General features: G+C 48.9%; 1 protein-coding gene and 1 non-coding gene across 3 annotated transcripts in view; one reads left to right on the forward strand and one right to left on the reverse strand.

Moving 5' to 3' along the window:
- LOC134943365 (putative methyltransferase DDB_G0268948) overlaps nucleotides 1-20,308 on the forward strand; it is a 105,201-nt gene that overhangs the window by 37,679 nt on the left and 47,214 nt on the right. The window contains exon 1 of one of the 2 annotated variants that reach the window (XR_010181498.1): nucleotides 14,050-14,662. The exons of the other annotated variant lie outside the window; for it this stretch is intronic. The gene's annotated coding sequence lies outside the window, so the exon portion shown is untranslated. Of the gene's footprint in view, nucleotides 1-14,049; nucleotides 14,663-20,308 lie in introns of those variants that run through there. 2 annotated transcript variants of the gene reach the window in all.
- On the reverse strand, nucleotides 11,539-11,645 carry LOC134946951 (U6 spliceosomal RNA). Its single transcript, XR_010182497.1, has one exon. It is a non-coding gene; the product is annotated as a U6 spliceosomal RNA (small nuclear RNA).

A 20,308-nucleotide genomic window follows, 5' to 3' on the forward strand; every position in this document is an offset into this window, starting at 1 on the left:
AGATGCTACCACTGGGCATGTGCAGCAGCCCTGCTCTGTTCCATAACCTGCATGATGTGGCAGCAGCTCTAGTAATCATATTATATTGTATACTACTGCTATTATTGTCATAATATGAGAAACTTGCCGAGAGGAGGGGGTTTCCAGGCAACCAGAAACCCCCCTGCGCTTGCCTATGCATGTGCACTACAGGTGTGGCAGATACGGATAACATTTGCAGAGAGAGTTAGATTTGGGTGGGTTATATTGTTTCTGTGCAAGGTGAATACTGTCTGCTTTATTTTTACACTGCAATTTAGATTTCAGTTTGAACACACCCCACCCAAATCTGACTCTCTCTGCACATGTTATATCTGCCCCCCTGCAGTGCACATGGGTGGTCATTCCGAGTTGTTCGCTCGCTAGCTGCTTTTAGCAGCATTGCAAATGCTAGGCCGCCGCCCTCTGGGAGTGTATCTTAGCTTAGCAGAAGTGCGATCGAAAGATTAGCAGAATTGCTACTAAAAATTTTCAAGCAGTTTCTGAGTAGCTCCTGACCTAATCCTAGATTGTGATCACTTCAGTCCGTTTAGTTCCTGGTTTGACGTCACAAACACGCCATGCGTTCGGCCAGCCACTCCCCCATTTCTCCAGCCACTCCTGCGTTTTTACCTGGCATGCCTGCGTTTTTTAGCACACTCCCGGAAAACGGCCAGTTACCTCCCAGAAACACCCACTTCCTGTCAATCACACTATGATCACTCGAGCGATGAAAAAACGTTGCTCGAGCTTGTGCAAATCTCCAAAGTTTTGTGTTAAATTACTGAACGCATGCGCGCTGCGTACCCTGCGCATGCGTATTTTCCACCTAATCGCTCCGTTGCGAAAAACGGCAACGAGCGAACAACTCGGAATGACCACCATGGTTTTGCCCAACTGCTAACAAATTTGCTGCTGCAATCAACTCTGAATTACCCCCTAAATCCAGTCCAGTGCAGTGGTGATGTGTTTTGCTGAATCATTCAAGTGGTGGTGTCCTGTGCTGCCATAAGTCCATTGGTGGTGTCCTGTGCTGCCATAAGTCCAGTGCTGCTGCTGTATAATTCCAGTGCAGTGGTGGTGTCCTGTGCTGCATCAATCTAGTGGTGGTGTCATGTGCTGCCACAGGCTCAGTGGTGGTGTCTTGTGCTGCCATAAGTCTGGGGGTGCTGCCGTATAAGTCCAGGGGTACTGCCGTATAAGTCCAGTGGTACTGCTGTATAAGTACAGGGCTACTGCCGTATAAGTCCAGTGGTACTGCCGTATAAGTCCAGGGGTACTGCCATATAAGTTCAGTCCAGTGGTGCAGCCATATAAGCCCAGGGGTACTGCCGTATAAGTCCAGTGGTACTTCCAGTGGTAATGCTGTATAAGTCTAGTGGTACTGCTGTATAAGTCCAGGGGTACTGCTGTATAAGTCCAGTCCAGTGGTGCAGCTGTATAAGTTCAGGGGTACTGCCATATAAGTCCAGTGGTACTGCCATAGTCCAGGGATACTGCCGTATAAGTCCAGTAGTACTGCCGTATAAGTCCAGTGGTACTGCCGTATAAGTCCAGTCCAGTGGTGCAGATGAATAAGTTCAGGGGTACTGCCATATAAGTCTAGTGGTACTGCCGTATAAGTCCGTTGGTACTGCTGTATATGTCCAGGAGTACTGCTGTATAAGTGCAGTGGTAATGCCTGATTAGTCCAGTGGTAATGCCATATAAGTCCAAGGATACTGCTGTATAAGTTATGGGGTACTGCCATATAAGTCCTGGGGTACTGCCATATAAGTCCACCAATATTGTGCAGGCACTACATCTGGGCAAATTCTAGCACATCCCTTGTTTTGCACATCCAATTAATTTGGTGGTGCAGTATATTCTGAAAAATGACAGGGGCGTGCAGGAGATGCTGTCGATATTCAACCACTGCCTGCCACTCCTAGATGGGCCAGGTGTTTGTGCCGGGTGTGGATCACAAGATCGACAGTGTCTAGGTCGACAATGTTTAGGTCGACTACTATAGGTCGACAGTTAATAGGTCGACAGGGTCAGAAGGTCGACAGGGTCAGAAGGTCGACATGTTCTAGGTCGACAGGTCAAATAGCCGACATGAGTTTTTTTATGTTTTTTTGGTGTCATTTGCTTCGTAGAGTGACCGTGAACCCCAATTAGTGCACCGTGTCCCCTCGCATGGCTTGCTTCACTCGCCGTGCTTCGGGCAAGGTGCTTCGATCGGCACAGATTAACGTTCCAATCATAGTCCACGTGGATCGTTGAGTATGAAAAAGTAAAAAAATTTTTTTTAAACTCATGTCGACCTTTTGACCTGTCGACCTAGAACATGTCGACCTTCTGACCCTGTCGACCTTCTGACCCTGTCGACCTTCTGACCCTGTCGACCTAGTGACTGTCGACCTATAGTGGCCGACCTAAACATTGTTGACCTAGACACTGTCGATCTTCAGACCGGATCCCATTTGTGCCACACACTTGTGTCGCTTAGTTTAGCTATCCAGCTACCTCATTGCACCTCTTCTTTTTCTTTGCATTATGTGAGTTAGGGCCAAGTGTTTTTGTGAATCCATTAACCCTGGACCAACCAAAGGTGTAGGTGTTGGGGTATAATAAAAGCAGGGAGGACGAAGAAAGTACCGTTTCATATATTTATTAAAGGCAACAATTCCAGTAAGGAGTTAAATGACAAATTATTAATCACCATACAGTATATATCCCGACATATTGCAATGAATGATATAATGATAAGCAGGAACAGTCTTAAAGATGCATTGAAGAAATGTTCATATAACTGAGTTTTTAAACAGGCTTGTGAATGAATGATGAATTGTCCAAATGAAGCAATGATTGGTGCCAAACTGTAAGGAGTATTAACTGGATAGTCCAGACATAAATGAATAACTGTAGTGACTTGTACTGAAGTTTAAAGATTAAACTGGAGGGCTGTGAATAATTGTTCTTGATTGCAGCAACAATGAAAATACAATACTGAATGGACTACAGATGGGTCCACGTTTATCTTTAAGAGAATTAAGACTGGCCAGTCGGACTTAATCCCCTGCTGTAATGACTTAATCCCCTGCTGTATTGTTCTCTGTATTGTATTGCAGCTGAAAACAATAGATGAAGGGTTTATGCTAATTAGTCATGTTGTGCCTAGGCGCAGAAAACTAATCAAGATAACCGTGGACCCATCTGTACTTGCAAGTTGTGAAGATAACACAAACACAGCACTGTGAAACTGCAGCAGACGACAATGGTGATGAATGGATTAAGATAAGAGCTGATTAAACGAGCACCTGAGTTTAGTAGAATCTTCCAATGGCTGTGAGATTAAAGCAGGCAGACAGGGTAACCTCTCACAAGACTCTGAAAATCCACTTGTTGCCACTGGGAGAGCGATTGACTGACAGCACAGCAGGGAGCTGGTAGATCTTTGCAGTTAAGGCTGCAGGCAGACCTCTGGGAGCGGAGGCAAAATCTGGACCACTGGAATCACTTAGAAATCCACGGAGAGAGCACAGAGCTAGGGCATAGAGTCGATACAACATAGCACTGGCTCAGAGTAACATAATCCCAGCCTATTTAAAGGCAGCACAAGCACAGGATTGGCTAACACCCACAGGTGTTTCACAAGTGCTCTCAGGTGTTCATTTGATCTCCAACATGGCCGCCTCCTATACTGCAAACACACAGCGGTGCCTTTGGCCATTTGGTCCCCGCAGTCCCGGCTCTCAGAACTCTGCCGCTGACCACGCAGTGTACCCACATGGCTGCACAGCACCACGAGCAATCACGCCGGCAACGGATGGACCCCAGAACCCACAGAGGTGAGTGATCGGTTTGTGACAGTACCCCCCTTTAAGGGTAGACTCTGGACAACTTTGAGCTTTGTCAGGATTCTTGGAATAGGTTTGTTGTACCAGTCTTGGAGTATGAACATCTTCGGCAAAAACCCAGGACCTCTCCTATGGACCATAACCCTTCCAATCAACCAGAAACTGCAAACGTCTATATCGACGACGTGAGCCCACAATCTCCTTAACCTCAAATTTGTCATCCAGTAAAGAGTGAACTTTAGGAGGTTTGGACAGGGCAGTACGAAACTAATTGAGAATCAAAGGTTTCAACAACGATGTATGAAAGGCGTTAGCAATTTTCATAGATGGTGTCAACTTGACTTTGTATGACACAGGATTGAGTACCTTTTCAATGAGAAATGGACCAATAAACTTGGGAGCAAACTTCCTAGAAGGAACTTTGAACTTAAGATTGCGAGTAGAAATCCAAACTTGGTCTCCTACCTTGTCGTTTTCTATCTGCAAAAGATTTATAACAAGCAGAGGATTTAATGAACGACTTGCGCACACAACTCTAGATTTTAGACAAATGTCAAAGCACTTGATCTGCAGCTGGAACATCTTGAGCTGGCAACGGATGTAACTCTGGCACACGAGGATAAATACCAAAGTTAGTATAAAATGGCGTAGATTCTGAAGATAAATGAAAGAGAATATTATGAGCAAATTCTGCCAATGGAAGATAGTCAATCCAATTATCCTGTGAGGAAGATATGTATAACTGGAAAAAGGCTCCAAGATCTTGATTTACTCTCTTAATTTGTCCATCTGTCTGGGGATGATATGCCGAAGAAAAATGAAACTTAATATTTAAAGATGAACAAAGCGACCTCCAAAACTTGGCTACAAACTGTGTTCCCCGATCAGAGATGATCTCTCAAGGAAGGCCATGCGACTTAAAGATCTCAGAAATGAACAATCTGGTTAGTGAAGGGTCTGATGGTAATCTAGTTAATGGAATGAAATGTGCCATTTTCGAAAATCGATCCACTATCACCCAAATGGTATTCCGCCCTTTTTGATGGAGGTAAATCGGTCACGAAATACATTGAGATATGAGTCCATGGTTGTTTGGGTATAAATAACGGATGTAACAAACCTGGAGCAGAACCCCTTGGACTCTTATGTTGGGCACATTTAGGACATGTTGCTATAAACCCTTGAACATTGGCTTTAAGATGTGGCCACCAGTAAAACTGTTGAATAAATTTGAGAGTCTTTAGTACTCCATGAAGGATGAAGAGTGAGCCCAAGTAAGTAGTCCTTTTCAAAGATTTGCGGCGACAAAGGTTTTTCCAGGCAGAGGAACTGGAACCGGAGAAGTTCGAGTCATTAAAAAAGGATGTAGGGCTCACAATGGTTTGATTCATGGTAGCATCATTTGATTCAGAAGAATTGAAAGACTGAGAGAGGGCATCTGCTTTTTTGTTCTGAGATCCTGGATGATAGGTGAGCTTAAAATTAAATCGGGTGAAGAAAAGAGCCCATCGAGCTTGTCGTGGATTCAAACACTGAGCCGACAGCAGATATAGAAGATTCTTATGATCAGTATATACTGTAATGGGGTGTTGTGCTTCCTCTAGAAGGTATCTCCACTCCTCAAATGCCAATTTGATGGCAAGTAATTCCTGTCCTCAATTGCATAATTACGTTCAGCCGGTAGGAACTTACGGGAGAAATATCCGCAGGGATGGACTTTTTTATCTTCAAAGACTTGTGACAACACAGCTCCCACTGCTTCTGTAGATGTGTCCACCTCCACTAGAAAGGGACGGTTCAAATCTGGCTGTCGAAGAATGGGGGCTGACACAAAGGCTTGCTTTAAATTGGAAAAGGCTTTGATTGCTTCAGAAGACCAGTTTGTAGGATTTGCTCCCTTGCAAGTCAGGGCTGTGATGGGAGCGGCCAATGTAGAGTAATTCTTAATGAATTGCCTATAAAAATTAGCAAAGCAAAGGAATCGCTGAATCCCCTTGAGAGTCGTAAGAGTGGACCAGTCTCGGATAGCTTGTAACTTTACAGGATTCATACATAGCTCTGATCCGGAAATGATGTAACTAAGGAACGGTATAAAAGATACTTCAAATGTGCACTTCTCCAACTTACAATATAGTCGATTTTTCCGCAGACATGTCAGTACTTCTCTGACTTGGTGACGGTGAGACTTCAGATCCTTGGAGAATATTAAGTGTTCATCCAAACACTTGTAGAGAAGATCTCGAAAAAGTTAGTTCACATAGCTTTGGAAAACTAAAGGAGCATTACAAAGACCAAGAGACATTACAAGGTATTCGTAATGTCCATCCCGGGTATTAAAGGCAGTCTTCTATTAGTCCCCTGCACGGATGCAGATTATATTGTAGGCTCCACAAAGATCTAATTTTGTATACACAGTAGCTCCCTTTACCCGGTCAAATAATTCTGGAATTAACGACAATGGGTACTTGTTCTTCACAGTAATCTCAATAATTCCGCGATAATCTATGCATGGTTGTACACCACCGTCTTTCTTCTTAACAAAGAAGAATCCGGCTCCTGCAGGTGAAGAATATGGTCTAATAAATCCTTTGATTAAATTCTCTTGTATATACTCAGACATAGCTTGAGTCTCTGGGATGGACAGCGGATAAATTCGCCCCCCTAGGAGGTGTTTTGCCCGGTACCAAAACGATTGGGCAGTCCCATTCACGATGAGGCAGATAAGGAGTCTGCCGCTTGTTTACTGAAGACATCCACAAAAGATTGATAGACTGAAGGTAACTCGGGAAGACTGACTGACTGGATGGGTATAATTGAAGCTAAACAGTCCTTGGTACAAGATTCACCCCACAAAAGAATTTCCATGGTTTGTCAGTTGAATTGTGGATTATGTTTCTGCAGCCAAGATAATCCAAGTATCACATCATGAGAGGTTTTGGGAATCACGAGGAAGGAAATATATTCGGAATGGAGCACACCAACTATTATCTTGAGACATATACGGTTTGATGAGTAATTATGCCGTCTGGAATTCGACTTCCGTCCACTGCTGTAACAGCAACTGCTACTTCCAGAGGCACGGTTTTAACTTTAGATCATATGACAAAGGCTGAGGTGATGAAGTTCTAAGCTGCACCGGAATCTAGGAGTTCTGAAACTTTAACTGTAGAACTCGGAACTTCTAAACAAATAGGCAACTTTGTTTCTTTCCCGGAACGTGATTCCAAAGTAACTCCTAGCTTAACCTCTCTTGAATAAGCTAGGAGTGAGAGTTTCCCGGCAGGAGTTTGCAAGAATTAACGAAATGTTCGGAGGACCCGCAGTACATGCAGAAGTTACCCTGTCAACGATAAATTTGTTCCTTCTCTGTGAGGCGAGAGCGCCCAATCTGCATAGGTTCTTCTGTCGTTACAGAAGACTAAGATAAAGAAGAATCTTGTTGAGGTCTAGGATGATAGCGCGGACTAGATCGCTCTGCCTTGGATTTCTCTAAACATCGCTCTCTGTAGCGTACATCAAGTTTATTACAGATAGAAATCAATTCATCCAGCTTAGTTGGCACATCACGAATGTTTAAATCATCCTTGATTCTTTCTGAGAGTCCATTCCAAAATGCTGAGACCGGGGCCTCCTCATTCCAGTTTAACTCTAAAGACAACGTGTGAAACTGAATAATATATTGACTAACAGGACATAAACCTTGACGTAGATGGAGAATCTCCAAAGATGCTGAGGTGGTTCTACATGGTTCATCAAAGATTTTCCGGAAGGATGATACAAACTCTATAATTAGAGAGAACAGAATCTTCCCTCTCCCACAGTGGCGACGCCTACTCCAGGGCCTGACCGGACAAGAGGGCAATAATATATGTGATCTTAGAATGGGCTGATGGAAAACTAGCAGACAGCAGTTCGAACTAGATCTCGCATTGGTTCAGAAATCCACTGCAAAGCTTTGGGGTCCCGTCAAACTTACTTGGCGAGGGTAACTGCAAACGGGACATAGGCACCGTCACTGGAGAAACTGTTGTGGAAGCCGAGACCACCGGAGCTGGAACTTGGACTTGTGGTGTCTTTATAGGCCTATGAAGAGCCTCCAAATGATCTGCCATAGTTTGCATAAACTGAACTATTTGTGTCTGTATGGATTCCTGATTTTCCAGATGGGAAAGGATGTTTGTCGTAGCACCAACTCCTGCGATTTGGTCACCCAAAGGATCCATGGGGCCAGTGCTTACTGTCAGAGCCGAGTGTTTCTGTGAATCTGTTAACCCTGGACCAACCAAAGGTGTAGGTGCTGGGGTATGATGAAAGCAGGGAAGACGAAGAACATTCCGTTTCATATATTTATTAAAGGCAACAATTCCAGTAAGTAGTTAAATGACAAATTATTAATCACCATATATATACTGACGTATTGCAATGAATGGTATAATGATAAGCAGGAACAGTCTTAACGATGCATTGAAGAAATATTCATATAACTGAGTTTTTAAACAGGCTTGTGAATGAATGGCGAATTGTCCAAATGAAGCAATGATTGGTGCCAAACTGTAAGGAGTGTTAACTGGATATTGCAGACATAAATGATAAACTGTAGTGACTTGTACTGAAGCTTAAAGATTAAACTGGAGGGCTGTGAAGAATTGTCCTTGATTGCAGAAACAATGAAAATACAATATTGAATGGAATAAGGCGCCCATCATTTTATTGTGATCACTTACACTTTAAGCTAGCTTAGCACTACAAATAAAGATACGGACACCAGTAGCTAGATTTAAAAAGGTCAGACGGTATTTATTGATGACTGACAAGAACTTTAAACTAGATTTTATGTTGGAGGATGGCAAAGATAAAGGTGCTACCAATGCCAGCTCCATTCATCTGATTATATCACCGAAACTGAGTAGGGGACTACCACAACAACCACCTCCTACATGCCTAACCCGCATTGTGCAGGACCCACCACTCTTTCCTCTGGCAAATATGGATGCTCCCCTAGGGGAGCGTCCGATTGTCCAACCACAGGGTAAGGACACACTCGCCGTCCATTCCGAAAGAGGGTGCCCCACAATGACCACTTAGGCCTATATGACCGCTGGCCGGTAGCGACTTTCCCGCCACAATGAGGTTTGCCAAACCACGACCGCCATTCCAAGAAAAAACATAAAAACAACCATGTAAGCTAAGGCAAAACCCAAACATCCTATCAAGAAAACCACGACCCCCCCCCCACCCCCCAAGGAAGAGACTAACATGCTTAATATTGCAAAAAACTGTGGGCCCGGAGGACCAGCAAAAGAAAAACCGCCCTTCCAAACCACCGAAAGCTACAAAACAAACCCGCAGAGCCACAGTCTCCCGGGCCCGAACAGACAGCAGAGAAACACGCTGCACCCCTACAACAACAACGAAGCATAATCCTCCCCGGCCAATGACAGCAGAACGCCGATGAACATCCAGTGAGTGCATGGAGCAACAAAAGGGAACCTGATAGCAAATATGAGTCAGAAACCTACGAGCACGACCCAAACACAGTACCGACTAAGGTCAGGACACCTAAACGGGCGACACCACCTACCAACCCGGTAGAAAGGAAAACCCAACCAAATGACCCCCAGGCAAGTCACGAGCTCCGTACACCACGTGACCAAATCCACAGCCATTCCTCTTGCCATAGGATGCGAAGCCACCCAAAATTCCATTTTTGATAAAAAATTGGCCCAACAGGCACACGCTCCTGCGTGTCGATAGCATCTGAAAAGAAAAGATCCCTAACACCGGTGCTAGAACAGACAATAATATTGCACGATAAATAGTAGCAAAACAAAACCCAAGTGAAGGAGAAAACTCAAAAAACCTCCCGTGGACCTGTGATAAGCAAATTGTAATTAGGCCCCCTCGGAGGAAAATGTAAAAATTTGCTTCACACCCTCAATTCCTGAACGCTATCCGTTCAAAAACTGACCGGTAAACACAGTTTTTGGGTTTGCGCAACAGGCGCAACTGAGACAATACAAATAAACACCAAACTTAAACAACGTAGAGGCCCAGCGGCCCAGCACCCGAATCGCAGCTGCCGCAGTCTGCACAGCTGCCCCAATCCGCAAGGAATTAATACCAGTGCCCTGAAGCCCATCCACACGCAATCAGAAAAGGAGCACTACCAACCCATCAGCATCAGTCCACTAGCATAAAACTGAATAACCTGGGAGGGGACTCCCCACCCCTCCGAAAGCATAATCCGCATTGTGCAGGACTCACCACCCCTTACTCCAGCAGAGCAATGGACGAAATCGCACGGTAACGTCTGTAGTCCACCCGCAGGGAGAGGACGCTCGCCGACCTACCAAAAGGGGGTGCCCCACAGTGACCACTTATGCACACCCTTGACCGCCGGCTGGTAGCGACCTGACGCCAAACCGCAATACTATGCACACACTCAGCGGCCCCGCACCTGAATCGCTTTTGCTGAAGAAACCGCCGCCGCAGCATGCGTAACTGCCCCCATTCGCAAGGAATGGGTACCATAGCCCGAAAACGTATCCCACGTACACCAGTCGGACACCACGCAGAGGCCCAGCACTGGAATCGCTGCCGCTGCCAAACCTGCCACCGCAGCATGCGCAGCCACTTCAATCCGCAATTAACAGTCACCCAAGGTGTAAAACACAAAACAAAGCAAATACCCAGCGGCCCAGCACCCGAAAACGCTGCTGCCGAAGAACCCGCCACCTGCAGCATGCGTAGATGCCCCCCATCCGCAAGGCATGGGTACCCCAGCCCTAAAACACCATACAATGCACCGGCCCAGCACCCGAAGTGCTGCCGCTGAAGAACGTGCCGCTGCAGCACACGCAACAGCCCACAATCCGCAAGGAATGGGTACCAGAGCCCGAAAACCTTATCCAAACGTACAGAGACTGCATAGCACACAGACTCCCATCAGCCCAGCACCCGAAGCGCTGCCGCTGAAAAACCCGCCACTGCAGCATGCGCAACAGTCCCAAACCGCAAGAAAACGGGCATCAACAGCCCAACAACCCTAGCCAAACGCACAGAGGCTGTATACCACGCATATCCCCAGCAGCTGTCACCGAAGAACCAGCAGCCGCAGCAGGCGTATATGCCCCCATCCGCATGGAATGGGTACCCCAGCACTAAAACACCATACAATGCACCGTCCCCGCGGCCCAGCACCCGAAGTGCTGCCGCTGAAGAACGTGCCACTGCAGCAAGCGCAACAGCCTCCAATCCACAAGGAATGGGTACCAGAGCCTGAAAACCTTATCCAAACGTACAGAGACTGCATAGCACACAGCCTACCATCAGCCCAGCACCCGAAGCGCTGCCGCTGAAAAACCCGCCATTGCAGCATGCACAACCCGCCGCCGCAGCAGGCGTAGTCGCCCCAATCCGCAAGGAAATGGGTACCCTGGACCCCCCACTGCAAGCCCCCGGGAACCACCATAGCCGTAACGCTACAGAAACTGGAAAATTAGCGAAGAGGACCCAGGAGGGCACGCAAAAGAAAAACGGCCATCCCCCAAAGGCCGCACCAGACACACACCCTCGCAAAAGGCAATGTGCCACCATCCATAAGCGCCTGTGCTCTAAAAGGGGGAAACTAATGACCCCGGCCATCCCAATCCCCTGCAGAACCCGCAAGTCGGCACAGGAAAATATGGAACGCCTCACGATTTGCGAGGCATCCTTGCGCAGGGGCCATACTAATATTCTCTGAATCGTCCCAACATTCAGTACCTGTGCTGCCGAACCGACCACCATCCAGGCGCCCCGCCATAAAAACACCACTGAAAGGCAAAACCGGCACAAAGACGACCTGTCACCGGCCACCAACCCACTGAACCGGAACACCCAATGAAAAAAACAGCGCAAAAGCTAGCCTGAGCAGCGCAACCTCATGAACCAGACTATGTCCCGCCTGGCCGGACCCAAAAGGGGCCCCCAAACTTCACCTAAGTGTACCGAAATCGACATGCCTACCCAAAAGCTGCCACCATAGGGTGTCCCGTTGCCCATCCCATAAAGGCCATGGATAGCACGAAGGACCTGATAGAGCAGCCAGTCGCAGTAGTACGGAGCAAAAAAGAAGTACCCGCAAGGGCAGACGCCCTGGCTGCCCCAGACCTGCCATCCCGGGAAAAAACCCGCAGACCAAGGCCCTCAAAGTACCGAAGGCGACCAAATAAAAACTACCCCACTGGAGTAAACATACCTACCCAAGAACGCCAATGAACCCCGGCAATCGGAACCAGCATCCGGAGCATGGGAGGAGCTATCACCAGCCCTTCCACGTAGCTGGACCAACTCGGTCACCCAGACACAAGTCAGACACCAAAGAAAACATCAAACAGCCGTCCCAGGCACCAATGCACGCAATGCTGCAAAGGAAACGCAACCATGTCTCGCCCCCCCCCCCGGGTGCCATGCCCTGGTCGCAACGCCGGGAAACCAACGCCGCGCCGCCAACGCCCGGAAACCAGACGACATAAACAGGTGGAGGGCCGAGGGGGAGGACGGACGTCGATATAAAAAGTGTGAAGCACCCAGAGGAAGAAAAACAAGGCCCTGAGCCATCACCGAAAGCGACCTGGTCCGGAAAAGCAGTAGGAAATAAAACCCCATGTGGGTGGGCAAAGGTGACAGAAATGGGCACCCACCCGGGAACCCACCGGTAACAGCGGAAGGGCCCTCCGTGCCACCTACCCCTGGCCCCTGAAGGAGCGGAAAGCATTCCCCGACTGTGTGACCGCCCCGCAAGAGTGACGAAACATGAATTTACCCCCACCCTGCGCCTACCAAAATCCGAAGCAAACACCAAACCTCAGCTCCCTAGGGCGGGAGCCCGTGCCAATAGGACAGTCCATGGCCTGAGCACCAGCATGGCAGGCAGAAACCATGATATTAAGAGGCCCAAGCACCCCCGACCGAGCTAGCTGCAACCACCAAGAAATTTGTGCGTCCCCGGCTGCTAGCCTATCACGCCCATGTAGCACGACCCTCGTAATGGAGAATGTGGCCACCTGACTCTTTCTAATCGCATCCACAACCTACCCCGCTAAACAAAAAACAGCACCCACGACCCACCAGTATATTTGCGGAGTAACGAGGAACCCACATACGTATGGGGAGAACATAAAAACTCCACACAGTCAGAGCCACGGTGGGAAACGACCGCATGACAACAGTGCAATGAGGCAGCAATGCCGCCGTCACTGTCCGCACCCCCCGTAACCCCTGACATAGCACCATGAACCTGCCAACCAAACATCAGTGAGCCGACATGCCTGTAACCACCGGCACATCGCTGCTCCCAGTCCATGCAGCCGCGCGACGCTCATTAAGCAAGGCAAATTTACGCGGGCGCCCGGGGAAACAAGGAAAACACAACATAAAACTAAACAGTGCTAAAGGAACAAAGAAACAGCATGCTCACTGTTACCTGAAGGACCCGGAACCACCCCAGCCGACGACGATCCTGACTGAACCTCTCCAGCAGACCCGACACCGAATCTTCTCCTGGCCATCGACTCGTGGACCCCCATTCCGTGGTCCTGACGATGCCCGAACAGGAAACGCGTAGCTGGGAAGAAAAACGTGAGCGCTAACGGGGAGCAGGAACCGCCGCGCGACAAAGAGCCGCCGGGAAAGTGGTACGGGGGACAGATGCGCAACAGCGAGGAACTGGAACCGGGGGGACTGACGCGGAAGAAGGGAAGGCGGGGACCGGCCAACGATGGGAGCCGCGCCCACCAGCGGGAGGGAAAACGCCACAACGGGCCTGCAGGACTACAGTGGAGGGAGGGGGAGAGGGGCCTATAAGAGGGGAACAATGTGGGAAAACAATATATGAAAACAAACATCATAAGAGGGACAGAAAAGCATCAGATGAAATTAAAAATATAACAGTCACAGAGACTGTGTAACTTAGCTTTGCTAATGGTAAGAGGAAGTATGAAGCACATGACCCAAGCTTTTATATGCACTGAAGCCGACACCCACAAATCCTGATGGACAAGGAAAACAACCTATAGAAAATTCCCAAGGTCCCTTGGAAAAACTACATAGCAACTGCTTTGTCATAAACAACCAATCACAAAAAATGGGGCTCTTATATGGTCTCGTGCTTATTCAGCCCTCATCTAATCTACTTGCAAGGTGTGAAGATAACACAGCTCTGTGAAACTGCAGCAGACGACAATGGTGATAAATGGGTTAAGATGAGAGCTGATTAAACGAGCACCTGAGTTTAGTAGAATCTTCCAAAGGCTGTGTGATTGAAGCAGGCAGACAGGGTAACCTCTCACAAGACTCTGGAAATCCACTTGTTGCCACTGGGAGAGCGATTGACTAACAGCACAGCAGGGAGCTGGTGGATCTTTGCAGTGAAGGCTGCAGGCAAACCTCTGGGAGTGGAGGCGATATCTGGACCACTGGAATCACACTGAAATCCATGGAAAGAGCACAGAGCTAGGGCATAGAGTAGATACAACAAAGCACTGACTCAGAGTAACATAATCCCAGCCTATTTAAAGGCAGCACAAGCACGGGATTGGCTAACATTTACCCACAGGTGTTTCACAAGTGCTCATTTGGTCTCCAACATGGCCACCTCCTATACTGCAGACACACAGCGGTGCCTTTGGCCATTTGGTCCCCACACTCCCGGCTCCCTGAACCTTCATCACCTCTGCCACTGACCACGCCACGTCCCCACACGGCTGCACAGCACCGCAAGCAACCGCACCGGCAACGGACGGATCCCAGAACCCACAGAGGTGAGTGATTGGTTCGTGACAACGTGCTGTTTGGTGCCCAGTTTTTAAAAGTGCCAGCCTGTCTGACACTGCAATGCCACTCCTAGATGGGCCAGGTGTTTGTGCCGCACACTTGTGTCACTTAGCTTAGCCATCCAGCTACCTCATTGCACCTCTTTTCCTTCTTTGCACAATTTGCTTTTTGGGGCTTAGTTTTTAAAAGTGCCATCCTGTCTGCCACTGCAGTGCCACTCCTAGATGGGCCAGGTGTATGTGCCACACACTTATGTCACTTAGCTTAGTCACCCAACGACCTCGGTGCACCTCTTTTTTTTTTTTTGCATGATATGCTCTTGGGGACTAGTTTTCAAAAGTGCCATCCTGTCTAACACTGCAGGGCCGCTCGTAGATGGGCCAGGTGTTTGTGCCGCACACTTGTTTCGCTTAGCTTAGTCATACCGCCACCTTGGTGCAACTTTTGGCCTAAAAACTATATTGTGAGGTGTTCTGAATAGACTGGAAATGAGATGTGATTGTGGTTAGGATCAAAAGTTTTTTTTTTAAATCATCCAGATCCAAAACCAAAACCAAAACTCAAAAGGGTGATTTTGGCAAAACCAATCCAGATCCAAAACATGAGCAAGGATCCAGATCCAAAACACAAAACACGAAAAGTGCCCGCCGCACATCTCTTCTTCATATATACATTACTAGCGTTTCCCCCGCAGCTTCGCTCGAATGGATGTCTGTTATTGCCCAGTGGAACTAATTTTACAAAGACAGTAGTGTCATCTAATATTGTGATGTATATTTTATATTGTAGACATTCAGAGCCGGCGCAAAGCGCTCAGTGAGGTCAGCAATACAAGGAGGCGCTGAACTACACAAGCGGGATGCTGGTCGATCTCAGATGTTTTCTTAAAGGGGAAAAAACTTACAAGGCAAAACCATGCCTTGTAAGTGATTGCCCCTTTAACCACTTAACTGACAATTTATTTCACCAAAATCCACTCCGAAATTGTTGGGTTTTTTTTATGAGTGAATTAGGTGAAGAACATGAATTTAAACCTATCCCAAATGATTTTAGTAAAAAAAGAAAAGAAAACATTTTTGTAAATTTTTTAAAAACATTGAAACATCACGACCATCGGGAACATCGTGACCATCGCGGCTTTCATTTTGAAAGCCGGGACAGCTTCCAAGTGTACAGGGGGTGGTCTAATTTACACTACCTATTGGCTGCTATTGTCTGCAGCCGCTGGAGATAGGGGGATCCTGCCGTGCTGACCGATCAGCAGTGATCGGCAGCACGGCAATCAGTAGAGGAGAGTGCAGGGAGGCAGAGGGACCTTTCTGGTCCCTCTGATAGCAGCAGCGGAGGGAAGTTTACTTTCCCCGCCGCTGCTAACACTCTCTATCTGACTGGTCGCATCTTGTGCGCCTAGGTCAGATAGAGCACTTGCAGGCATGGTTGCATCTGATGCGACCATGCCAGGCAAGTGGTTAAAAAATGTCTGAGATCAGCCGGCCTCCTGCACCTCCGGCGATCTCAGACTCCATTACATCCTGCCATTTGTGCGGTTATCGAGTAAATATGGCAGATAGTGGGATGCACTGTCATACTATGGCATCAACATGCTCCCCTGGAAAAGTATGCAGATGTAATAGAACAGACAAAATGCATTGGAATGTTCTATGGTACCTCAGTTTTTAAGGCAGATAAGCATACTTTCAACTTTTATATTGTATAAGACTGTTTAGATTAGCTGAGGACTGACTAAGTACGAAGCCATTTAAGAGCCCCATTTTTTGTGATTGGTTGTTAATGACAGTGGCGTCACAAGGCGGGTGCGGGGGGTGCGGCCCGCACCCGGGTGTGACACCTGGAGGGGGTGACACCAAATGTCAGCTCCTCCGCAGTGACAGGAGCCAGGTGCTGCAGTGTGAAATTCCGCTACAGCACCCGGCTCCTGTCATAGCAGAGGAGCCGACAGCACACTGAGACCGTCTCTGGGGGAAGCCCAGCATCTCCGGAGATGCTGGGCACGCCCCCAGAGTGACGATACCAGTATCCCCGCGAAGCCACGCCCCCTAGCTGTAAGACCACGCCCCTTTTTTGCCGCGATCGCGGCAGTACATCAGGGGTGCGCACCGGGTGTCACCACACCTGGTGACGCCTCTGGTTAATGACTAAGTAGTTGATAGTTGGTTTTCAAGGTCTTGTTATTATTCTCATTGGTGTGTTGTTATGTCAATCAGGAGTTGTAGGCGTAGGCATAGGGTGGTATATAACCCTCAGTCATGTGCCTCAGACTTCCTCTTGCCATTTTTTGGAATGCTGGAAGTCTGAGTATACTCTTTCTCATTGGCCCTCATTCCGAGTTGATTGCTCGCTGCTGCTTTTCACGGTGCAGCGATCAGGTTGAAAAACGGCATTTCTGTGCATGCGCATGGTACGCAACGCGCATGCGCTAAGTACTTTCACACAAAACTGTGTAGTTTTACAGAAGCTCGAGCGATGCTTTTCAGTCGCTCGAGTGTTCGTTGTTTGATTGACAGGAAGTGGGTGTTTCTGGGCGGCAACGCAGCGTTTTCAGGGAGTGTGCTAAAAAACACAGGCGTGCCAGGTAAAAACGCAGGAGTGGTTGGGGAAACGGGGGAGTGGCTGGCCGAACGCAGGGCCTGTTTGTGACGTCAAACCAGGAACTAAACAGACTGCAGTCATCGCAAGCTAGGAGTAAGTCTTGAGCCACTCTGAAACTGCAGAAATTTTTTTGTTGCAGAACTGCTAACCTTTCGATCACACTTCTGCTAAGCTAAGATACACTCCCTGAGGGCGGCGGCCTAGCGTTTGCATTGCTGCTAAAAGCAGCTAGCGAGCGAACAACTCAGAATGAGGGCCCTTATTCATTGTTTCCCCACTGTCATTTCATCCTGCCAGCTTCCTTTGCCATCCCCTTTGCTGTCTTCTCAGTAGCGCCCCCTCTGGCTCTGGTTTTTCCCCTGCACCTTTTCATTTCACTGCGCTATGACCCTTCTGCGCAGGACGGCTCCCCCTCCTGGCGTCTTGCCGAAGCCGCGCGCATGCTCACCTCAACTGGGTACCGGCGTCCTTACGCCCGCACGGTGGCCTCGTCCTCCTCCTTGCCTGCCCCCGCCTCAGGGTCCAACAGAGGACCCTCTGCTGGGCTCCATTCCCCTCTTCCGTCACATCAGGTGTCTGGCGGGCGTGGGGTCCTGGTGCAGGCTGGCGGTGGGCGGCCACATGTACAGGGGTTAGCCCCGACGGCCGCTACTCCTCCAGCAGCTGTCCCTTCCTGCCCAGCTTGTCCTTCTGGGTTCAGCTCCCCCTCCTTATCCACAGCTCCGGCCTGTGGCAGCGGCGGTGACCTGGTGTTGCCCGGCAGCCCCGGTTTGCTGGCGGAGGAGGGGGGCATCATCGCGTGAGGTCCGGGCCGTTGCTGAGGCTGCGGCCTTAGGGGACAACACATGGTGCGGACGCAGGCCCCTCCCGTGAGGGGGGGCAGGTCCGGCGCTATTGCAGCTCGCTGACCCGCTGACACCACAGGCCGGGGGGGTGTCTGTGGGTAGTACTGCTCAGGTGGTGGAGGGTGAGGCTTCAGCGGTCCCACAGCCGGGTCTCTGGAGTCCGGCATATGTTCCCCCACATCGTGGCCACCAGCCTATAGTATCAGGACTCAGGCATCACTCCAAGCCCCCCCTTCAGCCACAGTGTCCCCCCCCCCCCCTCAGTTCATTTCCCACGCCTCTTCCTCTGGGCCCTCCTCCAGGTGTAGGTGCTGTGTTGCCTCCCCTTCCTCCCTTGCCATCTGTGGCACCTGTTGCTTCACAAGCTTTAACAGCCGTTGTTGTGTCCACTGTTGCCGCCTCCTCACTAACAAGGTGCATAAACTTCTAGGGATAATAGATGTTTGCATGGTCAAACACAAGGTTCGGCTGAAGCAGGTACAATCTTTGCTGGTCTCTTTCAATTTTGCATGCAGGATCATCCCCATGGGGAGGGTTTTATGCCAGAAACTTGAACGAGCCACGGCCGGGACGATCAGGCAGCATCACACCATTTACCTCTCCCGTGAGATCAGAGATGATTTGCGGGTCTGGTCCTCGTTCCTAGTTTCTTTTAACCGGAAGGTTCTGTGGCCTTCACAGCGCTGTTCTAACAGCTGCCTCCAGCTGTTCAGACGCTTCAGGCAGTTTCGGTTTTAACGCCTTTTTTGCTGGCGAGTGGTGTGCTTCTCCCTGGCCCGCTTCGTGGGTCTCCCGTGGGTTCACCAGGAACCTTCTGTTGTTGGAACTTTTCCCCATAATCATGGCCGTTGAATTGTGGGCTTCCAGGTTTTTGGATCAGAGCATTTCTTTCCGTTGCTACAACATGAGGGTGGTCCAGGCTATTAACAATCAGCGTTCCTCCTCTCCACAGGCTTTGCAACTTTTGCTGTATTTAGTACTTAAATGCTTACAGCACAATATCAATTTCAGTGCTCACCACGTACCCAGCATAGACAACAGGATAGCGGATGCTTTGTCTCGCTTTCAATTTGATAAGTTCCATGAGTTGGTGCCTGGAACGGCGGCTGATGGTTTACCGTGCCTGCCTTCTATCTGGCAGATTATTGAGCCGGGTTAGCTGAGTTGGCCAGGAAAGCTTTAGCTCCTTCCACTCTTAGGTCGTATGATACGGCCTGGCGTGATTGAACGACATTTGCGAGTAGATGGTCCAGGGGGTAAGTCTTCGGTTGACTGTTTGATGGCCTTTGTCTGGAGCCATTATGAGGCGGGTAGGTCTAAGGCGTCTATGGGGTCTGCCCTTGAGGGCATTTCTTTCCATCCTCGGGTGTGTCGACAGGAGGACCCAACCAAGTCTTTCGTCCTGTCCGAGGCACTTAAGGGTTGGGCTGAAGCAAGTCCTGCGCATGCGGATTCTCGGAGGCTGGTAACTTTGCAGATGTTAACGGAATTGCTTGGGATGCTGGCTGGCATGGCCAACTCTAGTTTTGAGGTTGCTCTTTTTAGCTTGGCTTTTGCGCTTGCTTTCTTTGGCGCTTTTAGGATCAGTAAGTTAGTGGTGAGTAGCAAATCGTCTCAGGACTCCGGCCTCCTCTGGTGTAATGTGATGTTGGAGGACGATTGGTTGCTATGCAGGATTCCACATTCTAAGATGGACCAGGCTGGCCGGGGTCACTGGGTGTCCCTTGCAGCATGAGGGGGTGAGGGTTTTTGCCTGTTGCGTTTGGCGAGGGAGTATGTACAGTTGCGGCCTCCAGGTGGCAAACAATTTCTGCTGCACGCACTCACGGGTCCGCTCACCAAGTTCCAGTTTGCCAATGTGTTTCGGTGCTGTTTGGGGGCTTTGGGTTTGCGATGTGTGGATTTTGGTACCCATTCTTTTCGGATTGGGGCTGCTACCCATGCGGCAGCATCAGGCTCCTCAGCCGCAGCGATCCAGGAGCTGGGCTGCTGTAAGTCTGCTTCATATAAGTCTTACATACGTTTGGATAAGGTTTAGTTGCCCTGTTGCGCTTACTCAAAAACTATGTTTACTCGTCGTTTTTGAACAGGTAGCATTCAGGAATCGGGAGTGTGAAGTGAATTTTTTAATTTTCCTCTGAGGGGGCCTAATTAAAATTGGCATACATAAGGTCCACG

The sequence above is a fragment of the Pseudophryne corroboree genome, chromosome 7, assembly GCF_028390025.1.
Source record: "Pseudophryne corroboree isolate aPseCor3 chromosome 7, aPseCor3.hap2, whole genome shotgun sequence".
NCBI lineage: Eukaryota > Metazoa > Chordata > Amphibia > Anura > Myobatrachidae > Pseudophryne > Pseudophryne corroboree.